The following is a 25,772-nucleotide window of genomic DNA, read 5'->3' on the forward strand; positions in this document are numbered from 1 at the left end:
TTATTTTTTTTTTGTTTATTTTTTTTTCCCGTAACTTCAAATATCCATCAGAGGATAATCCCTCCACCACAGGAGGCCGACAAAGAGGTGCTGTGGATCGATTTTCCATATTTTGGGAATCGCTCCTGTTAAATCCTCCGTCGGCGGTTTGGAGCCCATCTTCGGGACTCTTTTGGGTCTAGAAAAACCAAATGAAGTGATTTTGTTTTACATGAAGTTTCTCGAGTAAAAAAACGCTCAATCAAATTGAAAGTTGTTTTCCAAATCAGTATTCGATGATAGATTATTATTTCATTATATTAATTTCCTATTTTATTAATTATATCCTCATCAGATAACTCATCTCAGATAGAGTGCTGACACTATTTAATACCGATCCGTCGTTGATACTGGCTGTCGATGCCAGCCCCTGAGGACTTGGTGTTATTCTCCCCCACGTTATGCCCGGCAAATCGGAACGAGATGACTGACTGTTCGGGAGTTAAAAAAGCTGTTATTTTTCGGCATCTCGCTCTCATTCAATCGCCCCGGCGAATCTGCTAACTCATAACAGAATACAGCATTCCCTCGTGTAATCTCAAATTGCTCGTCGGTAGTACATTATTTTCGAATAAAGCAAAAATCTGAAGTATCCAGGGTTGAAGCAAACCGATCCAAATTCGCGCTTAAAAACCGATAGATGTCTATGAAGTTTAAATAGAAATATGGATGTATGTAGACTTTAATATTAATACAATTTTCATCAGTTGATGGAATTACGTCAATTCGATTTTTTAGCCCCTTCAATCCCTACGTCACGTAATGAAAATCATATTTACTCCCGTTATGAAATCCGATTGTGAGATTTTTTGAATGTTGAATTTTAATAATACATAAAGAACAAAGCACCATTCTATAGTCAGATTCTTCGCCTGGGGGCTTATATTCATGAGAATGATCACGAACCATTTTGACGTTAGGATCATTAAAATCGACTTTACAGATGGCACAATGCGTAGCATCGTCAAAAATAATTTGATCCTCTTCACTCATCATTATCTCGCTTTCCTTATCATTATACTTGTTCGCAATCCGAGTACCGAGATCCATCACGTTCTAACGAAAGGCTTATGTGGTCCTTCACCATTATGTATCACGGGGGATTCCGTAGCAAATTCCGGATCCGAAGACACGGGCATATGCCCATAGCTTTATGGCTTATGATTATGAAAATCATAGGAATTAAGAGACGGTTCACGATCGATTTTCTTAAAATAACTTTCAAAGTCTGCGTAAACCTCATAATTATGTCTTATCATTTTATTATGATGTCTAAATTTCCAATTGAGATCATTCGGAAACGAGGTTATAGAAGAATTTTTAGTATGGATAAAAATAATCAAGCAAGGATTTAATTGAAATTACGGATTTTCATTTATTTCCATCGTATACATTATACTACAGCAAACGTCTTAGAGTATGAATAAATGAGTTCTCCCTGAAGGACCGAGGTAAAGGAGTTTTAGTTCATCAGCTTTTATATTAATGTCCTCGATTTCAGGATCCGTTAACATCCTAGCAAAGATTCCCTGTAGATTCATCTTACACTCGTAGACCTTCGAATAGAATGGTGGCAAATATGGCTTTTCCGTAACCGCCTTCATGCCTAGTGAGAGAGATGATGGGATAAAGAGCACGTTTTTTAAGGAATGGTACAATCAATATGATACTCCGAAAGTCGGCTATTCTCTGACTACTCTAGAGAAATAACTAATTTATCACCTCCATATTTCTTTTAAGTGTATCTAAATGATGAAGCTCTAAGTGTAAAATGTAATCTTCCTCCCCGGCAGATCCCCACGAGCATTTACAAGCAAACGATAAAAGCGTTTGCCTCACACATTTTTATTGTTTCATCTATTAAATCGGAACATAGTCGAATTCTTTCGAATATAGCTGACTGCATAACAAAACTATTCTCTTTTTCAATAAACAAAGTGGATTTGTTGAAGAGCCGTCGAAACACTAACTTGGAATCACCGATGATAATATCCTCAATCGGAGTCGAGATATGCATTAGGTGGTTATGTATGACATCAAAATACAGCTTAAACAAATTCCATTCTTCCATGCTCATACTAAAAAAATTATTCGGCATGTCCAGTTTGCCGAATAAAATTGAAACTGGGAAGTTAGCCGCCCATTCGATGCCTACACTTTCTCGCTTTAAACCGGTGTTGTTTAAGTCGTAAACTCTAGACAACAGTAAATATGGTTTGGTTCTCCACTCAATCAATCCTCTTTTTCTGAGTGGCTCACCTACTGAATCGGTAGAAGCAGCATCATTGGTATCAAGGGGGGTGGTGGGGGGGGGGGGGGGGGTTGTTCCTATTTTGTTGCTGTTGAGGGGGCACCTCTGCTACCAGCACATCAGCATTGATGACAGGAGAGGACAAGTCCAACGCTTTCTCCATTTCGGCCACTTGAAAAAAATAGAATTATACAAAATGTTTCGTGTAAAATAAATTTATTCAAACACAAAATGGTTGTTATTAATTATTTCAAATATCTCAAAAAAAAAAAAAAAAAAAAAAAAAAAAAAAAAAAAAATACTACGTAAAAAAACGTATAACGACGTGTACGTATAACGTAAAAACAAAGAAAAACAGAAAAAACAAGAAAATATCAATGAGCAAAGAGTACCAAGTAATTCCTAATACCTAAATCCAGACCTGTCATTCTTATCGTATCCGTCGCCATTTCCGATACTCTCCACGCCTTCTTCCTCGATCTTCTGTAGATCGTATTCCGCAGGTGGTAATACGGTATTATCTCCTCTTCTACCCCATGCTGCTGCACTTGAAGGAGCGGGAAGGCGGGAGAACCTGCGGGACGCGATCTTCTTGGAGAATACAGAGTCTGCCCCCCCCCCCCCCTCTTCAAATCCTGCAGCCTTGCAAGCGCCGTCCTCTCCCTTAGCATGCAAAACCGTCTTCGAGCCGTAACGTTCTTCATCTCGAAAACGTAGGATTTATGACCAAAACCGACCTCCTCGAATGTCGTTTTCATTTTTACGTCAGAAAGTGAAAGAGCCAATTGAAATGAACCTATGCTACGAGTAACACCGCGCTGTACCTCTAAGAAAATTGTCTTATCATTCTTGGACTTCGGGCAAATCTGGAAGAATGTTTGTATTGTGGAAAAAGGGTTCGAAAAGAACTATATCGGCACGAGCTTTGCTGTAAACCTTGCGGCAAGTTATGTATTATCGCTCAGATACTTTAGTTTCTTTCTCTTTGTTCCGAAAATGCTTAAGGTGAGACAGAAGGTCTTTTTCATAAGAAATGTAATTCACAGTATAATCCTTTCTGTGGAATAATTTCGCGTATAATCTACATGCGCTAATTTCTCGTAAATAAAGAACAAATGGCTTCTTACGATTGTACGAGGTAATTTTTCGAATCCAATGTTGCGGGATTGTCAAATCATGTGTTAGAAGGTGAAATATGTACGAAAAATAAAGATTACAACGTATTCGTACGTACTTAAGGCGAGACAGAAGGTCTTTTTCATAAGAAATGTAATTCACAGTACAATCATTTCTAGGGAATAATTTCACGTATAATTTACATGCGCTAATTTCTCGTAAATAAAGAACAGGTGGCTTCTTACGAATGTACGAGATAATTTTTCGAATCCAATGTTGCGGGATTGTCAAATCATGTGTTAGACGGTAAAATATGTACGAAAAATAAAGAATACAACGTACGAATTATGTCAAGAAATTATAATTTATATTGTAAACATAGCATTAGACTTCCATAACATCCCGCACCTTCGCTTGCAAGTCCGCAAAATCATTGCGCATAGTGAAGAGATGATTCAGTTCGGGCGGCCGGATTAAGTTGTTGTTGGCGAGCAACATTCTCCTCCGCCACCTGCGAATTGTTTGCGAAGGAGAGGATCATGTTCCCGCCATCAGAGAGGGAATTCGCTAAGGCACACCCACGCTGACAGGAGTTTCCGGCACTTTTCCGGCTTGTCAGCACTTCAAATGGAGGTGGGGGGTTGGGGGTTTGGGATTTCTGATCGATGATCTGGATTCGATGGCTGCCCTCCCCTCCCGAGATAGTACCCTTATTAACGCAGGATACCATCTCGTTTAAAATCCGCGGTAAATGAATCAAATGAGCGTCGCGGCGATATTTGATGTTCGGCCGTTCATTAGGTATCGGGGAAACCAGACTTAATGGCTCTACTCATACGTATTCGCGATATTAATTTCATTAAGTCGTCTAGATCTAAATCAGCCTAATGGCTAACGGAACGTTTTAAATCATAAGTTATCTCTCACAATTTACGATTCTACCTAAACATTACTCGGGACAGATCTTCCTGCTCCGTTATCTAGTACATACATTAAAGGAACATATCCTTTTTATAGCTCCATAAGAGAAGTTTAAGGAGAATACTATTTTTTCGATTCGTTTTTTATCTTTAATGTTTGATCGCAAGACGAGATACATACAACATTAACAAGATTATTTGTACACGATCCGTCCATTCCATGGTAACCGTCCCATTTTTATTCGCGGGTGAGCTTCCAACTGTTTCTGGTGAATCCAAAGCTTCTTTTTTCGAAGGCCTAGGGGCTCATTTAAACGTTTCAGGCGGATGGAACAATTTTTTAAAGTAAGAAATTCCTCCCACAGTACTTTAATTATAACCGGATCGGGGATGTAAACATATTTTGGGTCCAGCTTTACTGACCAAGGTAGCCGAGGCCCATTTGCCCAAGGCCCAAATTCCTTTAATGAATAATACTTAGCGAAGGCAGCGCACAAGAATGGCAGCTCCTTATTTAGATCTGCCCACATGAGTAGCACAGGGTTTAGAATGACGATCCACGTGGCTGGAAATTGGGAATTAGAGAATTAAGCGAATTTGAGCAGGATGATTGTCACATGGAATCCTCTTCCAAGTAATGTGGGTTTCAAACTTTGCTGCCAAATCTCACAGAAAAATTCCCTTCTTATCTGCCATAACGCGCGAACTTCACGGTTGAATGCATGGCATGACTGGAGTGTGGGTGCAAAAATCTGCAATTTAGAGTCATCATGCGTGAGACCCAGAGGCTGGGTGAAGGAACTTCGCCTGCGTTTCATTCAATGGACAAAGTTTGCGGATGTACGGGTTATGCAGTTGCGGTTATAAAATGTCTGCGAGATCGCAACGTCCCGTGCAAATGTGTTTGAGAAGCTCGGCTTGTTTACTTGCTTGACGGAGTGATAGGTCTATCACATAAGTGAAAATTTTTCATCTTCTGAAAACAGGTGCCATCTCGAGGAATCTAACATCCTCCCCACTTATGATCAGTGTTGGCGTATTACGTAGAATTTGAAATTTGACATGAAAAATTGAAAAAGCGTCGTAATGAATAGTTTCCCCTGCTAGAGCATCTGTTTCTTTACAAAGTTAGACAGCATTAGTGTTCCGACGATATAATCGGCTTTAGCATTCAGACAGAAGGTCTTTACTGTAGTACACTATACACACTTAGCATGGAACCAGAGATCACAAACCTGGCATGCCAGGCCCATATCTTCGTCTCTTACCGGTGCTAAGCAGTCCCTACATTCAGCTGAGACTGTGCTCATGCTAGCTTCTAAACTCTCTTTTACATTATTGTCCTTCCCTACTTCTTTTTCCATTTTATCCATCAATGAAGTGATACTCCTTGTGCTTCCCTTTTCGCTCTCTCCTTTCCCTTGTCTTACAATCAGTTTGTCAACCCTTTCTACTAGATCATCAACTACCATCTTCCCTACCTCATTTTCCGTACCCTTACCCTCCATGTTCCTATACTCAAAACCCAATCAAAATAAAAAATCAAAAAATCAAATCCCCACTTCCTAACTACTTCCAAAGATTCCCTAAACTAACTTCCACTAATTCCCTATACTACTTCTACACTGCAATCCAACAAATCACTCCAACACGTGTTCGCACTTGTTGCACTGTGCACGCCGCAAAGTATCACGCCGCCCGCACACACTAGTAGCACACACTAGTTGTCTTCCGATCTGAGACAGGAATTGTGGGTCTTTTAAGTCTCAGCGCTTTGACTTGATCCTCAAGGCTCTGATCCTCATCTTCATCTGAGGAATCAGATGAAGTCAATTCAACCTCAGTTGGGCCTGGCCCCCTCTTCAAAGGAGTCTTTACTCCTGACATGCCTGGTGTAGGCTGTACAGTCTATCCCGGCTGCCTGCTCTCCGGTACGAGATCTTGGATCAGGTGGAGGGGGACCCGAAGGAGGTTGGGGCTGAGGCTGAGGCCGAGGCTCAGGCTGGGGCCGCGCCATATCTTTATAAATCATTATAAAGATATTTACAATTGTGCGTAAAATATGTAGAGTGCAAAATAAAAGAAAAAATACCAGTATAATTGTCCCTGATAGTCTAATATCATAAACCACCGTGAAAAAACTATCACTAATCGACCCTTAAACTGTCATTTGAGGTATTTTTGATGGAACTGTCAGAGGATGATTCTGTGTCAATGAATAGCAACTATGAGGTGTTTTTTTTGGCAATGAAGAACGTATGGACAGTTCCCATGTTTAAGTTAACTACCGCTACCATCAGCTGCTTTCTTCACTCACGCCGCCCAAAAACCCAATTAACTTGAACCTTCTATGAGTTGCAGCAGTTGCAGGATAATAAAAACAGAAATTCTTACCTGATTCAAAAAAATAAAACTATAACCTAACACTACAACGAAAAACTATAAACTAACACTAAAAACTAAAAAAACCGAGGCACCTTTGGGTACGCGATTACCATTGGGTGGGCGGTGGAAGGTGTGGTACCTCAAGGAGCCATACGAAAAGTTCTTCCTGGTCCCCGGTTTCCCATTCAACTATAAATCGTAACAGTTCGCGGCCAACCCGCCCATCCCTATTAGGATCACCGCCCGCTCGGCCGTACTGAACTTCCCGTACAAAGCGGTTTAAAAGTCCGTGACACATCTCCTCAAGATGCCACCCGAACTGATAACGCGGCCCGTCGCGCAAGTAATACGCTGCAACACCATCTTCGTAGGGTTTTATCACGCACGGACTACACCATAAAACGGCCGTCATAAACGGCCATAAACGGCGGAGCACCGTCAGTACTCCGCCCACCCCCGCCCAGTTCCTCGAAAATCGGCTGGAAACATTGTTTTGACACTAGCTACGGAACTTTAAAAAGAAAGCAGCACGCGCAAGCGACGAAGCAATACCTTAGACTGAAGCCGAGAACCAGGCGTCATACGGACAATAAAAACTATGCGACTTCAGCATTTAAGGACTAGTGGGTGATGCTTCCCCCCCCCCCCCCCTACCGCAGGGACCAAGAGAAACTGATCACCAAATGGTAATTGCCAAATCTAAATAAAATTATACAATTACTATTTCTCATTAGAACACAAGACATACGAGAATACCTTCCACCATCATGAGATTCTTGGTAACAGACACTTCCTTCAATGTAGCAACCAAAATTTTATGTGCTCCCCCTTTCACTTCAAGGTTTCGTCCAAAAGATATTCTTACAAAAATAAATAGGTATCTTAATTAATTTTTTTTTTAAAATACACTTGCCTTAGTGAAAAAATTCAGTTCCCCACTTCAGAGCGCACTCAACAACACCTTTTAATAAGAGTGTATTTCACAGTTTGAAACTATAAAGCTAATTTCCAGGAGAGCACTTGGGGGCACGGGAGGGGCAAGGGACACGAGCGTTGCTTCAGAAAATTAAGAGAAACGTGAGTTGGTTTAGGAGCAACGTACGTGCCCTTGCTTTCCCTATGCACATAAGTGCTTTCCGACTAAGAAAGAATATGTGGGTCCAGATTGCAGACTGCAGTCCCGTCGATCAACGCCGGAAAAATTCACAATTTCTTACAAACTTGTTCACCAGCAATATCATTTATCGTCTCTGCGTTGCTAGCATGGACGCGCCTTTGCGCCGTGCCTTTGCTTACTGCATAACTACGCAATAGCGGGAAAAATATAATCACACAATAGGAGTGCCATGGCAGCGTTAAAGGACCACCTTCAGAGCACAGAGCATTTCTTAAAAAAATCGAGCAGACGCATTTTTTTCCGTCGAGCGGAACCGCGGGCATCGAGACGTGAGCCGTGAAACAAATAAAACCATGGGCAAACTACGACTCATGTCGCGGTGCGCGCGGTCTCGCCTGATGGAAGTGCGTCTGCCTTTCTTTACAATGAAACGTGCAGGATTAATTAAATTGAGTTTTCCGGTAGGGAGCCGCTGTCTTCGGCTCTTCCGTAGAGACACATACCTGCATAAGGAAACCAACCGACCATATGCTGTTCCTGGACTGAGCTGAGGATAGCGGTTCCTTATTGTGGAACGTACTCCAATTTCACCTCATATCAAAATATGGAAACTTCATTTTTCGCACAAACAGAGCGTTCGTTGTGGCCTGTTGGAGTACTTCAATGACTGAGGCTAACAAATAGGCACCTCCATTAGTAACATTGTTAATTTCCGTTCATATTTTGTATTTTACAGGAAAATTGCTCGACGTTTCTGTTGAAATTTTCAATTTTCCCCCTCACAATTCTCTCTAATTGTTTAATCAATAAACAATATCAAAATGATCAATTATAATTTGTATTTTGATTTTTCATGTGCAGGATACGGTTTTCATGGTTTACTGCGTTAGACCCAACCAGCAAGAGAGCTAAATGGACCAATAAACCGTGCATATGAGCCCGGTTGAGTTTCTGCGCGTGCATCCAGTCATGCAGCAGCCACTCGTCATCTTCAACTTTTTAAAATAATTTCCTAAAGTAGATTTTTTTCTTTAGCTTATCACCATTGAATTCCGAAAGTTTATTTTTGAAATTTTTGTATTTTTTTCAAAAAAAAAATTGAAGGTTGATAATTTAGTTTTTTAGAAAATTTGTCTCAATTATTTTCATAGAAGTAATCGAATGGTCTTAAAAATTGGGTATATGGGCTAGGAATTGTAATTCCTAATTGAAAAATGAAGTCTACTTGGTGATACTCACATTAGGAGCAGAAAACTTGGGAAGGGAGGAATCGTTTTCTTCCAATAAGTTAAAGCGTCTTCGCTCCATCATATAGTGTTCTTGGCGCTCCGATTTGGTCGCTAGTTCGATCGGAATTATGACTTTTCTGTCCTCCAACCTGGCTTTGATATCCGCATTGATGGACCTCGCAGTCTGAAATTTAATCAGATAGGAGTTAACAAACAAAATTTCATGAAAATGAATGACTCATGGACAATTAAATTCAAATAAGGCTCGTTGCGACTGCAGTATCTGTTTTCGACGCGCGGCGTACAAGTTAACATTGAGCCTTGACTCGAAAATCGTACTACCCGAGAGCGTTAAGGTTACAGTGCACCGCTCGAACTATCCGTTTCTGCGTTATACAGAACCAAACAGTCCGGTCGCAATTGGATTCGGTGCTTATTGATATGTAGAGAGTTTTACGAGAACTTAATTTTTCGCACGGAGAAGGACGCGCGAGAATGACGGACTACCGAGAGTAAGCACCAACAAATTGAATTTTACATAATTTATCGACAATTTCACTGCAGTTTTTTTTTTCTCCATCTTTCTTGCTTGCTCCGCACAAAAAGAGAAACAAAATGAACACGGCTATTTTTAATGAGCTATTACCACAATAACTTTCACCTGCAATGAAATTAGTAAGTGCGACACAGTCTTCGCAGTACTCGCGCCTCCTTTTCCTCTCTTAAAAATTTAACTAAAAAAAAAAAAGATATATTGAGAATCATCTGATTGGATCTTAATAGAGAATGGCAGATCAAGAAGCGACAAGTGTTCATAAATACAAGTATAGGACTGTTGCCACCGTTGCAAAGTTGCATAATGGTCTGACAAATCTTGTATTTCTCCTCCTTACTCCACCAAACATAAATCAAACAGTTCAAGAAGAACTACAAAAATGATAATGATTAAGATGGACTTCCCTTTATCTATTGATCTAATATATTTGAGTACTACTTTATCTAAATCACTGATCAGCAATGCTCATCAGACAGCACTGCAGTATAAGGCTCTCGCCGCACAGTGCAGCAAGTCAATTGGAGAAGCCGGATTTTTTGTTGATTTTTGGATTTTCTTTTTTTCTCAGTTGGATTTTTTTGGAAAAAAAAAAAAATTCCACCTCTCTCTCTCTCACACGACTACGATCAAGAACTACAAAACGCCTGCATGGGCGGTTGAAGTTACAGCAGAGAGGCAGTGAGGAACGAACGGGCAACGCCATTACAAAACAGTGGCACTATTCTTTCACGTCAGTTGACCTTTCGTTACTCCATGCCTCTCCGGAACATCATAAACTAAACCAAATTAGTTCCGGAAACTAATTCCATAATAGTCCGTAGTTTAAGCGTTAAAAATTACTAGATATGATGAATTTTAACAAAAAGTTACATAGAGTACAACTCAGTCATATCTGGATGCCAGTGGGATATCCACCCATTTCTTTTTTTCTCTCTCTTCCCTCACTTTCCATTTACGTAACATTCAGACCGAACGTGCAAATAGATTAATTTGCATCAAACACTTTTAAAACACGAATCATGCGAACAATTCATTAGAATTAAGAAGGTTTAGGGTAGCAAGTAAAAAAAAATTTATTAGAATTAAAAAGGTTAAGGGTACTTGGTGATACTCACATTAGGAGCAGAAAACTTGGGAAGGGAGGAATCGTTTTCTTCCAATAAGTTAAAGCGTCTTCGCTCCATCATATAGTGTTCTTGGCGCTCCGATTTGGTCGCTAGTTCGATCGGAATTATGACTTTTCTGTCCTCCAACCTGGCTTTGATATCCGCATTGATGGACCTCGCAGTCTGAAATTTAATCAGATAGGAGTTAACAAACAAAATTTCATGAAAATGAATGACTCATGGACAATTAAATTCAAATAAGGCTCGTTGCGACTGCAGTATCTGTTTTCGACGCGCGGCGTACAAGTTAACATTGAGCCTTGACTCGAAAATCGTACTACCCGAGAGCGTTAAGGTTACAGTGCACCGCTCGAACTATCCGTTTCTGCGTTATACAGAACCAAACAGTCCGGTCGCAATTGGATTCGGTGCTTATTGATATGTAGAGAGTTTTACGAGAACTTAATTTTTCGCACGGAGAAGGACGCGCGAGAATGACGGACTACCGAGAGTAAGCACCAACAAATTGAATTTTACATAATTTATCGACAATTTCACTGCAGTTTTTTTTTTCTCCATCTTTCTTGCTTGCTCCGCACAAAAAGAGAAACAAAATGAACACGGCTATTTTTAATGAGCTATTACCACAATAACTTTCACCTGCAATGAAATTAGTAAGTGCGACACAGTCTTCGCAGTACTCGCGCCTCCTTTTCCTCTCTTAAAAATTTAACTAAAAAAAAAAAAGATATATTGAGAATCATCTGATTGGATCTTAATAGAGAATGGCAGATCAAGAAGCGACAAGTGTTCATAAATACAAGTATAGGACTGTTGCCACCGTTGCAAAGTTGCATAATGGTCTGACAAATCTTGTATTTCTCCTCCTTACTCCACCAAACATAAATCAAACAGTTCAAGAAGAACTACAAAAATGATAATGATTAAGATGGACTTCCCTTTATCTATTGATCTAATATATTTGAGTACTACTTTATCTAAATCACTGATCAGCAATGCTCATCAGACAGCACTGCAGTATAAGGCTCTCGCCGCACAGTGCAGCAAGTCAATTGGAGAAGCCGGATTTTTTGTTGATTTTTGGATTTTCTTTTTTTCTCAGTTGGATTTTTTTGGAAAAAAAAAAAAATTCCACCTCTCTCTCTCTCACACGACTACGATCAAGAACTACAAAACGCCTGCATGGGCGGTTGAAGTTACAGCAGAGAGGCAGTGAGGAACGAACGGGCAACGCCATTACAAAACAGTGGCACTATTCTTTCACGTCAGTTGACCTTTCGTTACTCCATGCCTCTCCGGAACATCATAAACTAAACCAAATTAGTTCCGGAAACTAATTCCATAATAGTCCGTAGTTTAAGCGTTAAAAATTACTAGATATGATGAATTTTAACAAAAAGTTACATAGAGTACAACTCAGTCATATCTGGATGCCAGTGGGATATCCACCCATTTCTTTTTTTCTCTCTCTTCCCTCACTTTCCATTTACGTAACATTCAGACCGAACGTGCAAATAGATTAATTTGCATCAAACACTTTTAAAACACGAATCATGCGAACAATTCATTAGAATTAAGAAGGTTTAGGGTAGCAAGTAAAAAAAAATTTATTAGAATTAAAAAGGTTAAGGGTACTTGGTGATACTCACATTAGGAGCAGAAAACTTGGGAAGGGAGGAATCGTTTTCTTCCAATAAGTTAAAGCGTCTTCGCTCCATCATATAGTGTTCTTGGCGCTCCGATTTGGTCGCTAGTTCGATCGGAATTATGACTTTTCTGTCCTCCAACCTGGCTTTGATATCCGCATTGATGGACCTCGCAGTCTGAAATTTAATCAGATAGGAGTTAACAAACAAAATTTCATGAAAATGAATGACTCATGGACAATTAAATTCAAATAAGGCTCGTTGCGACTGCAGTATCTGTTTTCGACGCGCGGCGTACAAGTTAACATTGAGCCTTGACTCGAAAATCGTACTACCCGAGAGCGTTAAGGTTACAGTGCACCGCTCGAACTATCCGTTTCTGCGTTATACAGAACCAAACAGTCCGGTCGCAATTGGATTCGGTGCTTATTGATATGTAGAGAGTTTTACGAGAACTTAATTTTTCGCACGGAGAAGGACGCGCGAGAATGACGGACTACCGAGAGTAAGCACCAACAAATTGAATTTTACATAATTTATCGACAATTTCACTGCAGTTTTTTTTTTCTCCATCTTTCTTGCTTGCTCCGCACAAAAAGAGAAACAAAATGAACACGGCTATTTTTAATGAGCTATTACCACAATAACTTTCACCTGCAATGAAATTAGTAAGTGCGACACAGTCTTCGCAGTACTCGCGCCTCCTTTTCCTCTCTTAAAAATTTAACTAAAAAAAAAAAAGATATATTGAGAATCATCTGATTGGATCTTAATAGAGAATGGCAGATCAAGAAGCGACAAGTGTTCATAAATACAAGTATAGGACTGTTGCCACCGTTGCAAAGTTGCATAATGGTCTGACAAATCTTGTATTTCTCCTCCTTACTCCACCAAACATAAATCAAACAGTTCAAGAAGAACTACAAAAATGATAATGATTAAGATGGACTTCCCTTTATCTATTGATCTAATATATTTGAGTACTACTTTATCTAAATCACTGATCAGCAATGCTCATCAGACAGCACTGCAGTATAAGGCTCTCGCCGCACAGTGCAGCAAGTCAATTGGAGAAGCCGGATTTTTTGTTGATTTTTGGATTTTCTTTTTTTCTCAGTTGGATTTTTTTGGAAAAAAAAAAAAATTCCACCTCTCTCTCTCTCACACGACTACGATCAAGAACTACAAAACGCCTGCATGGGCGGTTGAAGTTACAGCAGAGAGGCAGTGAGGAACGAACGGGCAACGCCATTACAAAACAGTGGCACTATTCTTTCACGTCAGTTGACCTTTCGTTACTCCATGCCTCTCCGGAACATCATAAACTAAACCAAATTAGTTCCGGAAACTAATTCCATAATAGTCCGTAGTTTAAGCGTTAAAAATTACTAGATATGATGAATTTTAACAAAAAGTTACATAGAGTACAACTCAGTCATATCTGGATGCCAGTGGGATATCCACCCATTTCTTTTTTTCTCTCTCTTCCCTCACTTTCCATTTACGTAACATTCAGACCGAACGTGCAAATAGATTAATTTGCATCAAACACTTTTAAAACACGAATCATGCGAACAATTCATTAGAATTAAGAAGGTTTAGGGTAGCAAGTAAAAAAAAATTTATTAGAATTAAAAAGGTTAAGGGTACTTGGTGATACTCACATTAGGAGCAGAAAACTTGGGAAGGGAGGAATCGTTTTCTTCCAATAAGTTAAAGCGTCTTCGCTCCATCATATAGTGTTCTTGGCGCTCCGATTTGGTCGCTAGTTCGATCGGAATTATGACTTTTCTGTCCTCCAACCTGGCTTTGATATCCGCATTGATGGACCTCGCAGTCTGAAATTTAATCAGATAGGAGTTAACAAACAAAATTTCATGAAAATGAATGACTCATGGACAATTAAATTCAAATAAGGCTCGTTGCGACTGCAGTATCTGTTTTCGACGCGCGGCGTACAAGTTAACATTGAGCCTTGACTCGAAAATCGTACTACCCGAGAGCGTTAAGGTTACAGTGCACCGCTCGAACTATCCGTTTCTGCGTTATACAGAACCAAACAGTCCGGTCGCAATTGGATTCGGTGCTTATTGATATGTAGAGAGTTTTACGAGAACTTAATTTTTCGCACGGAGAAGGACGCGCGAGAATGACGGACTACCGAGAGTAAGCACCAACAAATTGAATTTTACATAATTTATCGACAATTTCACTGCAGTTTTTTTTTTCTCCATCTTTCTTGCTTGCTCCGCACAAAAAGAGAAACAAAATGAACACGGCTATTTTTAATGAGCTATTACCACAATAACTTTCACCTGCAATGAAATTAGTAAGTGCGACACAGTCTTCGCAGTACTCGCGCCTCCTTTTCCTCTCTTAAAAATTTAACTAAAAAAAAAAAAGATATATTGAGAATCATCTGATTGGATCTTAATAGAGAATGGCAGATCAAGAAGCGACAAGTGTTCATAAATACAAGTATAGGACTGTTGCCACCGTTGCAAAGTTGCATAATGGTCTGACAAATCTTGTATTTCTCCTCCTTACTCCACCAAACATAAATCAAACAGTTCAAGAAGAACTACAAAAATGATAATGATTAAGATGGACTTCCCTTTATCTATTGATCTAATATATTTGAGTACTACTTTATCTAAATCACTGATCAGCAATGCTCATCAGACAGCACTGCAGTATAAGGCTCTCGCCGCACAGTGCAGCAAGTCAATTGGAGAAGCCGGATTTTTTGTTGATTTTTGGATTTTCTTTTTTTCTCAGTTGGATTTTTTTGGAAAAAAAAAAAAATTCCACCTCTCTCTCTCTCACACGACTACGATCAAGAACTACAAAACGCCTGCATGGGCGGTTGAAGTTACAGCAGAGAGGCAGTGAGGAACGAACGGGCAACGCCATTACAAAACAGTGGCACTATTCTTTCACGTCAGTTGACCTTTCGTTACTCCATGCCTCTCCGGAACATCATAAACTAAACCAAATTAGTTCCGGAAACTAATTCCATAATAGTCCGTAGTTTAAGCGTTAAAAATTACTAGATATGATGAATTTTAACAAAAAGTTACATAGAGTACAACTCAGTCATATCTGGATGCCAGTGGGATATCCACCCATTTCTTTTTTTCTCTCTCTTCCCTCACTTTCCATTTACGTAACATTCAGACCGAACGTGCAAATAGATTAATTTGCATCAAACACTTTTAAAACACGAATCATGCGAACAATTCATTAGAATTAAGAAGGTTTAGGGTAGCAAGTAAAAAAAAATTTATTAGAATTAAAAAGGTTAAGGGTACTTGGTGATACTCACATTAGGAGCAGAAAACTTGGGAAGGGAGGAATCGTTTTCTTCCAATAAGTTAAAGCGTCTTCGCTCCATCATATAGTGTTCTTGGCGCTCCGATTTGGTCGCTAGTTCGATCGGAATTATGACTTTTCTGTCCTCCAACCTGGCTTTGATATCCGCATTGATGGACCTCGCAGTCTGAAATTTAATCAGATAGGAGTTAACAAACAAAATTTCATGAAAATGAATGACTCATGGACAATTAAATTCAAATAAGGCTCGTTGCGACTGCAGTATCTGTTTTCGACGCGCGGCGTACAAGTTAACATTGAGCCTTGACTCGAAAATCGTACTACCCGAGAGCGTTAAGGTTACAGTGCACCGCTCGAACTATCCGTTTCTGCGTTATACAGAACCAAACAGTCCGGTCGCAATTGGATTCGGTGCTTATTGATATGTAGAGAGTTTTACGAGAACTTAATTTTTCGCACGGAGAAGGACGCGCGAGAATGACGGACTACCGAGAGTAAGCACCAACAAATTGAATTTTACATAATTTATCGACAATTTCACTGCAGTTTTTTTTTTCTCCATCTTTCTTGCTTGCTCCGCACAAAAAGAGAAACAAAATGAACACGGCTATTTTTAATGAGCTATTACCACAATAACTTTCACCTGCAATGAAATTAGTAAGTGCGACACAGTCTTCGCAGTACTCGCGCCTCCTTTTCCTCTCTTAAAAATTTAACTAAAAAAAAAAAAGATATATTGAGAATCATCTGATTGGATCTTAATAGAGAATGGCAGATCAAGAAGCGACAAGTGTTCATAAATACAAGTATAGGACTGTTGCCACCGTTGCAAAGTTGCATAATGGTCTGACAAATCTTGTATTTCTCCTCCTTACTCCACCAAACATAAATCAAACAGTTCAAGAAGAACTACAAAAATGATAATGATTAAGATGGACTTCCCTTTATCTATTGATCTAATATATTTGAGTACTACTTTATCTAAATCACTGATCAGCAATGCTCATCAGACAGCACTGCAGTATAAGGCTCTCGCCGCACAGTGCAGCAAGTCAATTGGAGAAGCCGGATTTTTTGTTGATTTTTGGATTTTCTTTTTTTCTCAGTTGGATTTTTTTGGAAAAAAAAAAAAATTCCACCTCTCTCTCTCTCACACGACTACGATCAAGAACTACAAAACGCCTGCATGGGCGGTTGAAGTTACAGCAGAGAGGCAGTGAGGAACGAACGGGCAACGCCATTACAAAACAGTGGCACTATTCTTTCACGTCAGTTGACCTTTCGTTACTCCATGCCTCTCCGGAACATCATAAACTAAACCAAATTAGTTCCGGAAACTAATTCCATAATAGTCCGTAGTTTAAGCGTTAAAAATTACTAGATATGATGAATTTTAACAAAAAGTTACATAGAGTACAACTCAGTCATATCTGGATGCCAGTGGGATATCCACCCATTTCTTTTTTTCTCTCTCTTCCCTCACTTTCCATTTACGTAACATTCAGACCGAACGTGCAAATAGATTAATTTGCATCAAACACTTTTAAAACACGAATCATGCGAACAATTCATTAGAATTAAGAAGGTTTAGGGTAGCAAGTAAAAAAAAATTTATTAGAATTAAAAAGGTTAAGGGTACTTGGTGATACTCACATTAGGAGCAGAAAACTTGGGAAGGGAGGAATCGTTTTCTTCCAATAAGTTAAAGCGTCTTCGCTCCATCATATAGTGTTCTTGGCGCTCCGATTTGGTCGCTAGTTCGATCGGAATTATGACTTTTCTGTCCTCCAACCTGGCTTTGATATCCGCATTGATGGACCTCGCAGTCTGAAATTTAATCAGATAGGAGTTAACAAACAAAATTTCATGAAAATGAATGACTCATGGACAATTAAATTCAAATAAGGCTCGTTGCGACTGCAGTATCTGTTTTCGACGCGCGGCGTACAAGTTAACATTGAGCCTTGACTCGAAAATCGTACTACCCGAGAGCGTTAAGGTTACAGTGCACCGCTCGAACTATCCGTTTCTGCGTTATACAGAACCAAACAGTCCGGTCGCAATTGGATTCGGTGCTTATTGATATGTAGAGAGTTTTACGAGAACTTAATTTTTCGCACGGAGAAGGACGCGCGAGAATGACGGACTACCGAGAGTAAGCACCAACAAATTGAATTTTACATAATTTATCGACAATTTCACTGCAGTTTTTTTTTTCTCCATCTTTCTTGCTTGCTCCGCACAAAAAGAGAAACAAAATGAACACGGCTATTTTTAATGAGCTATTACCACAATAACTTTCACCTGCAATGAAATTAGTAAGTGCGACACAGTCTTCGCAGTACTCGCGCCTCCTTTTCCTCTCTTAAAAATTTAACTAAAAAAAAAAAAGATATATTGAGAATCATCTGATTGGATCTTAATAGAGAATGGCAGATCAAGAAGCGACAAGTGTTCATAAATACAAGTATAGGACTGTTGCCACCGTTGCAAAGTTGCATAATGGTCTGACAAATCTTGTATTTCTCCTCCTTACTCCACCAAACATAAATCAAACAGTTCAAGAAGAACTACAAAAATGATAATGATTAAGATGGACTTCCCTTTATCTATTGATCTAATATATTTGAGTACTACTTTATCTAAATCACTGATCAGCAATGCTCATCAGACAGCACTGCAGTATAAGGCTCTCGCCGCACAGTGCAGCAAGTCAATTGGAGAAGCCGGATTTTTTGTTGATTTTTGGATTTTCTTTTTTTCTCAGTTGGATTTTTTTGGAAAAAAAAAAAAATTCCACCTCTCTCTCTCTCACACGACTACGATCAAGAACTACAAAACGCCTGCATGGGCGGTTGAAGTTACAGCAGAGAGGCAGTGAGGAACGAACGGGCAACGCCATTACAAAACAGTGGCACTATTCTTTCACGTCAGTTGACCTTTCGTTACTCCATGCCTCTCCGGAACATCATAAACTAAACCAAATTAGTTCCGGAAACTAATTCCATAATAGTCCGTAGTTTAAGCGTTAAAAATTACTAGATATGATGAATTTTAACAAAAAGTTACATAGAGTACAACTCAGTCATATCTGGATGCCAGTGGGATATCCACCCATTTCTTTTTTTCTCTCTCTTCCCTCACTTTCCATTTACGTAACATTCAGACCGAACGTGCAAATAGATTAATTTGCATCAAACACTTTTAAAACACGAATCATGCGAACAATTCATTAGAATTAAGAAGGTTTAGGGTAGCAAGTAAAAAAAAATTTATTAGAATTAAAAAGGTTAAGGGTACTTGGTGATACTCACATTAGGAGCAGAAAACTTGGGAAGGGAGGAATCGTTTTCTTCCAATAAGTTAAAGCGTCTTCGCTCCATCATATAGTGTTCTTGGCGCTCCGATTTGGTCGCTAGTTCGATCGGAATTATGACTTTTCTGTCCTCCAACCTGGCTTTGATATCCGCATTGATGGACCTCGCAGTCTGAAATTTAATCAGATAGGAGTTAACAAACAAAATTTCATGAAAATGAATGACTCATGGACAATTAAATTCAAATAAGGCTCGTTGCGACTGCAGTATCTGTTTTCGACGCGCGGCGTACAAGTTAACATTGAGCCTTGACTCGAAAATCGTACTACCCGAGAGCGTTAAGGTTACAGTGCACCGCTCGAACTATCCGTTTCTGCGTTATACAGAACCAAACAGTCCGGTCGCAATTGGATTCGGTGCTTATTGATATGTAGAGAGTTTTACGAGAACTTAATTTTTCGCACGGAGAAGGACGCGCGAGAATGACGGACTACCGAGAGTAAGCACCAACAAATTGAATTTTACATAATTTATCGACAATTTCACTGCAGTTTTTTTTTTCTCCATCTTTCTTGCTTGCTCCGCACAAAAAGAGAAACAAAATGAACACGGCTATTTTTAATGAGCTATTACCACAATAACTTTCACCTGCAATGAAATTAGTAAGTGCGACACAGTCTTCGCAGTACTCGCGCCTCCTTTTCCTCTCTTAAAAATTTAACTAAAAAAAAAAAAGATATATTGAGAATCATCTGATTGGATCTTAATAGAGAATGGCAGATCAAGAAGCGACAAGTGTTCATAAATACAAGTATAGGACTGTTGCCACCGTTGCAAAGTTGCATAATGGTCTGACAAATCTTGTATTTCTCCTCCTTACTCCACCAAACATAAATCAAACAGTTCAAGAAGAACTACAAAAATGATAATGATTAAGATGGACTTCCCTTTATCTATTGATCTAATATATTTGAGTACTACTTTATCTAAATCACTGATCAGCAATGCTCATCAGACAGCACTGCAGTATAAGGCTCTCGCCGCACAGTGCAGCAAGTCAATTGGAGAAGCCGGATTTTTTGTTGATTTTTGGATTTTCTTTTTTTCTCAGTTGGATTTTTTTGGAAAAAAAAAAAAATTCCACCTCTCTCTCTCTCACACGACTACGATCAAGAACTACAAAACGCCTGCATGGGCGGTTGAAGTTACAGCAGAGAGGCAGTGAGGAACGAACGGGCAACGCCATTACAAAACAGTGGCACTATTCTTTCACGTCAGTTGACCTTTCGTTACTCCATGCCTCTCCGGAACATCATAAACTAAACCAAATTAGTTCCGGAAACTAATTCCATAATAGTCCGTAGTTTAAGCGTTAAAAATTACTAGATATGATGAATTTTAACAAAAAGTTACATAGAGTACAACTCAGTCATATCTGGATGCCAGTGGGATATCCACCCATTTCTTTTTTTCTCTCTCTTCCCTCACTTTCCATTTACGTAACATTCAGACCGAACGTGCAAATAGATTAATTTGCATCAAACACTTTTAAAACACGAATCATGCGAACAATTCATTAGAATTAAGAAGGTTTAGGGTAGCAAGTAAAAAAAAATTTATTAGAATTAAAAAGGTTAAGGGTACTTGGTGATACTCACATTAGGAGCAGAAAACTTGGGAAGGGAGGAATCGTTTTCTTCCAATAAGTTAAAGCGTCTTCGCTCCATCATATAGTGTTCTTGGCGCTCCGATTTGGTCGCTAGTTCGATCGGAATTATGACTTTTCTGTCCTCCAACCTGGCTTTGATATCCGCATTGATGGACCTCGCAGTCTGAAATTTAATCAGATAGGAGTTAACAAACAAAATTTCATGAAAATGAATGACTCATGGACAATTAAATTCAAATAAGGCTCGTTGCGACTGCAGTATCTGTTTTCGACGCGCGGCGTACAAGTTAACATTGAGCCTTGACTCGAAAATCGTACTACCCGAGAGCGTTAAGGTTACAGTGCACCGCTCGAACTATCCGTTTCTGCGTTATACAGAACCAAACAGTCCGGTCGCAATTGGATTCGGTGCTTATTGATATGTAGAGAGTTTTACGAGAACTTAATTTTTCGCACGGAGAAGGACGCGCGAGAATGACGGACTACCGAGAGTAAGCACCAACAAATTGAATTTTACATAATTTATCGACAATTTCACTGCAGTTTTTTTTTTCTCCATCTTTCTTGCTTGCTCCGCACAAAAAGAGAAACAAAATGAACACGGCTATTTTTAATGAGCTATTACCACAATAACTTTCACCTGCAATGAAATTAGTAAGTGCGACACAGTCTTCGCAGTACTCGCGCCTCCTTTTCCTCTCTTAAAAATTTAACTAAAAAAAAAAAAGATATATTGAGAATCATCTGATTGGATCTTAATAGAGAATGGCAGATCAAGAAGCGACAAGTGTTCATAAATACAAGTATAGGACTGTTGCCACCGTTGCAAAGTTGCATAATGGTCTGACAAATCTTGTATTTCTCCTCCTTACTCCACCAAACATAAATCAAACAGTTCAAGAAGAACTACAAAAATGATAATGATTAAGATGGACTTCCCTTTATCTATTGATCTAATATATTTGAGTACTACTTTATCTAAATCACTGATCAGCAATGCTCATCAGACAGCACTGCAGTATAAGGCTCTCGCCGCACAGTGCAGCAAGTCAATTGGAGAAGCCGGATTTTTTGTTGATTTTTGGATTTTCTTTTTTTCTCAGTTGGATTTTTTTGGAAAAAAAAAAAAATTCCACCTCTCTCTCTCTCACACGACTACGATCAAGAACTACAAAACGCCTGCATGGGCGGTTGAAGTTACAGCAGAGAGGCAGTGAGGAACGAACGGGCAACGCCATTACAAAACAGTGGCACTATTCTTTCACGTCAGTTGACCTTTCGTTACTCCATGCCTCTCCGGAACATCATAAACTAAACCAAATTAGTTCCGGAAACTAATTCCATAATAGTCCGTAGTTTAAGCGTTAAAAATTACTAGATATGATGAATTTTAACAAAAAGTTACATAGAGTACAACTCAGTCATATCTGGATGCCAGTGGGATATCCACCCATTTCTTTTTTTCTCTCTCTTCCCTCACTTTCCATTTACGTAACATTCAGACCGAACGTGCAAATAGATTAATTTGCATCAAACACTTTTAAAACACGAATCATGCGAACAATTCATTAGAATTAAGAAGGTTTAGGGTAGCAAGTAAAAAAAAATTTATTAGAATTAAAAAGGTTAAGGGTAGTATGTAGAAGAAATTTTTTTTTAGGAGGTCGCTCACTTCGCCTGAGCGACAGTTTCCAAACAACATGGAAATTTCATTGAATTCATGTAAAATTCATGTAATATCCATTATAACGCTTTTGTGGTTGTGTCTAGACACTATAATAACGACTAAAGGTGGGACGATATAATCGGCCTTATCATTCAGACTGAAGGTCTTTACGACCGCACGTGTATTTTTCAATTTTTCCCACTCACATTCCCACATAGTCACGAGATTGTAAACAGTGTCATTATTCGGGTCTCTTACGGCTTTAATGGTAGACTCTTTGGTTAAGGTTCGTTTGAAACGCATATTATGGGTCTCATCAGGTGCATTTGCGATTGGTCAGTCCCGCCTGTCTGTTTTACATTTTACTCAGCTATGGTAGAAACAGCCATATAACTCGAAAATTAGGTACATTTTAGGGACGTAACCATCAATTTAGCATCGAATGCCAAGAAGTACTACCTCGCGACCGTTACCAGTATGCCGAACGTCCAGATTCTGATAGTGAGTATTGCAATCTAACCACAGCAAAGCGGCTGTGCTTTGATGTCAGCTCTGCGGTAATCGATTTTCGGAATGATAGCTATAGTTCGAGGTTCGTAAAAGAGCATAACTAACACAGACATAAGACATAACTTACTGAATTCAGAGACAAGGTGGAGACGGAATCAGAAATACCACCCGGACAAAGATGCTTTGTGCATGGTACAAGTTGTCTTTTGAAATCCGGCTTTCGGGGGCAATGTTGGTGTTTTTGTCTTTTTAAAATAAGATAAGATAATAGAAGGTAATATAATTGATTTTTTAAAAAAAATAAAACAAACACAGTGGCGACAAACTACTGAGCTTTTTGTTTGACTACAGAAAAGTAGCCAAACCAATACGCAGCAACAGCAGCGCAAATAATAGCAGCCATATCTTCGTCTCTTACCGGTGCTAAGCAGTCCCTACATTCAGCTGAGACATTGCTCATGCTAGCTTCTAAACTCTCTTTCTAAACTCTCTTTTACATTATTGTCCTTCCCTACTTCTTTTTCCATTTTATCCATCAATGAAGTGATACTCCCTGTGCTTCCCTTTTCGCTCTCTCCTTTCCCTTATCTTACAATCAGTTTGTCAACCCTTTCTACTAGATCATCAACTGCCATCTTCCCTACCTCATTTTCCGTACCCTTACCCTCCATGTGCCTATACTCAAAACCCAATCAAAATAAAAAATCAAAAAATCAAATCCCCACTTCCTAACCACTTCCAAAGATTCCCTAAACTAACTTCCACTAATTCCCTATACTACTTCTACACTGCAATCCAACAAATCACTCCAACACGTGTTCGCACTTGTTGCACTGTGCACGCCGCAAAGTATCACGCCGCCCGCACACAGTAGTAGCACACACTAGTTGTCTTTCGATCTGAAACAGGAATTTTGGGTCTTTTAAGTCTCAGCGCTTTGACTTGATCCTCAAGGCTCTGATCCTCATCTTCATCTGAGGAATCAGATGGAGTCAATTCCACCTCAGTTGGGCCTGGCCCCCTCTTCAAAGAAGTCTTTACTCCTGACATGCCTGGTGTAGGCTGTACATCGTCTATCCCGGCTGCTTGCTCTCCGGTACGAGATCTTGGATCAGGTGGAGGGGGACCCGAAGGAGGTTTGGGCTCAGGCTGGGGCCGCGCCATATCTTTATAAATCATTATAAAGATATTTACAATTGTGCGTAAAATACGTAGAGTGCAAAATAAAAGAAAAAATACCAGTATAATTGTCCCTGATAGTCTAATATCATAAACCACCGTGAAAAAACTATCACTAATCGACCCTTAAACTGTCATTTGAGGTATTTTTGATGGAACTGTCAGAGGATGATTCTGTGTCAATGAATAGCAACTATGAGGTGTTTTTTTTGGCAATGAAGAACGTATGGACAGTTCCCATGTTTAAAATCATTCGGTGCATGATTGAGCCTGTAATTTTTGATGAAGGCTGAGGAGTACTTCTTCTCATTTTCCCACTTACTATTGTCAACATTGTCTAGAAATCGATTAGAGTAGTCCGACAATGTTGCAATGTAATTTGAACAGATGTTCTCTCCACATTGGCCTCTACTACAATAAACTACTTTGTTGGAAGGCTGGTAAATATACTCAAGTGAGTAAAGCAAACTGTTCTTCAACTGAGTTATCATTATCATAATTTTGTTACCATTTTTTTGTTCGAATACCAGTTTATTACAAATATGTAAACTGACCTTGTTACTATACATCCTTTCATAAATACACTCTGGCGAACAATCTTCAGTTATGAGGGTGTCTTCGTCAGGATACAAATTACTATATGACTGTGTGTATTTCTTGTACAAACTAAGTCTGTCGAGTCCGCTACACCAATTAGAAGAAGGAGGGTGGTCTTGCAGTCCAGTGCGCGGCCTACCCAGCGCAGCTGCGCGTCCTCCGCGTATCGCAACAGTCGCCATGTCTCCTCTGGTGTGCTCCCATCGAAGCCATAACACTGACTCAACAGTTTGGACACAGAAGACAAGGGCATCCAGAACCGTGTCGCGTCCCCAACATCGTCAACCGCGAGGTACAGTTCGTCCCCTTCCAGCACCAGAGACCTCCTGAGATCCGCCCCAGCGGGATGAAAAGTCTCCACTTTCCTCACTGGCGGAGTAGCAGGCGGAGTCCTGACGATGTCCGGAGCGTTTTGTTCGCCAAACGACGAGTAGTCCTCCGCATTCGGGTATATTAACCTCAATGCGGAGGATTTTCTTCCTGCCTTTATTTTTGCTCGAGGGGCTGCAACTGGGGGCACTTCCACCGGTGTGGGCAAGTCGTCCTCCAGCTCCAAGTTTAAATTCGGGCTCTAGCTCCAAGGATACAACGCCACTTGTTCTTAATTACTCCATCCACCCTTTCCACACAGTTCCGCGCTAAAATGTGTGCAGCCGTGCAGCGGCCCTCTGGAGAATCGGGGTCTGCACCGACGATTGGAACCAGCAACCAGGATTTCAAAGGATAGCCGCTGTCACTAGTGTGTTTTGTAAGCTGGTCTCGTTTATCTTGGACCTGGCATAATTCTAGGCAAACATAGATGCTGATATTTGAGAATACTCAGCATTAGACAAGATGGTCTGTTCGTCCGACCGGATATGACTCTCTACACCATCGATGTGCTCTTTGATCGCCTTTTGAGAAAGATAAGTATATAATCCCATGCCTAACGAGACTACACCAAATATCGTGGCGGCAATTGGAATTCCCGCAAATCTCTTGTTTCTGAGAGATTGCTGAGAGCGATTGAGAATCTGATTGCAATGTGTTCCAGGTAGGGTGCAAGGTGTATCACCCTGACCGTAAGATGTTTTTGGCAATGACTGAATAATTTTGGCAGTCCTTGCCTGGAAATC

The 25,772-nt window shown here is 39.8% G+C and overlaps 2 protein-coding genes across 3 annotated transcripts in view; both read right to left on the reverse strand.

Annotated features, from left to right (window-relative positions):
* LOC140224787 (uncharacterized) overlaps nt 1-25,772 on the reverse strand; it is a 47,537-nt gene continuing 21,765 nt past the window's right edge. For both annotated transcript variants that reach the window (XR_011900033.1, XM_072301448.1), the window contains one exon: nt 1-25,772. This exon is cut by the window's right edge. The gene's annotated coding sequence lies outside the window, so the exon portion shown is untranslated.
* LOC109041426 (uncharacterized) overlaps nt 1-25,772 on the reverse strand; it is a 37,787-nt gene continuing 12,015 nt past the window's right edge. The window contains exon 2 of the mRNA XM_072301449.1: nt 1-25,772. This exon is cut by the window's right edge and continues 11,054 nt beyond it. The gene's annotated coding sequence lies outside the window, so the exon portion shown is untranslated.

This window comes from Bemisia tabaci, chromosome 6, assembly GCF_918797505.1.
Source record: "Bemisia tabaci chromosome 6, PGI_BMITA_v3".
In the NCBI taxonomy this organism is placed as follows: domain Eukaryota; kingdom Metazoa; phylum Arthropoda; class Insecta; order Hemiptera; family Aleyrodidae; genus Bemisia; species Bemisia tabaci.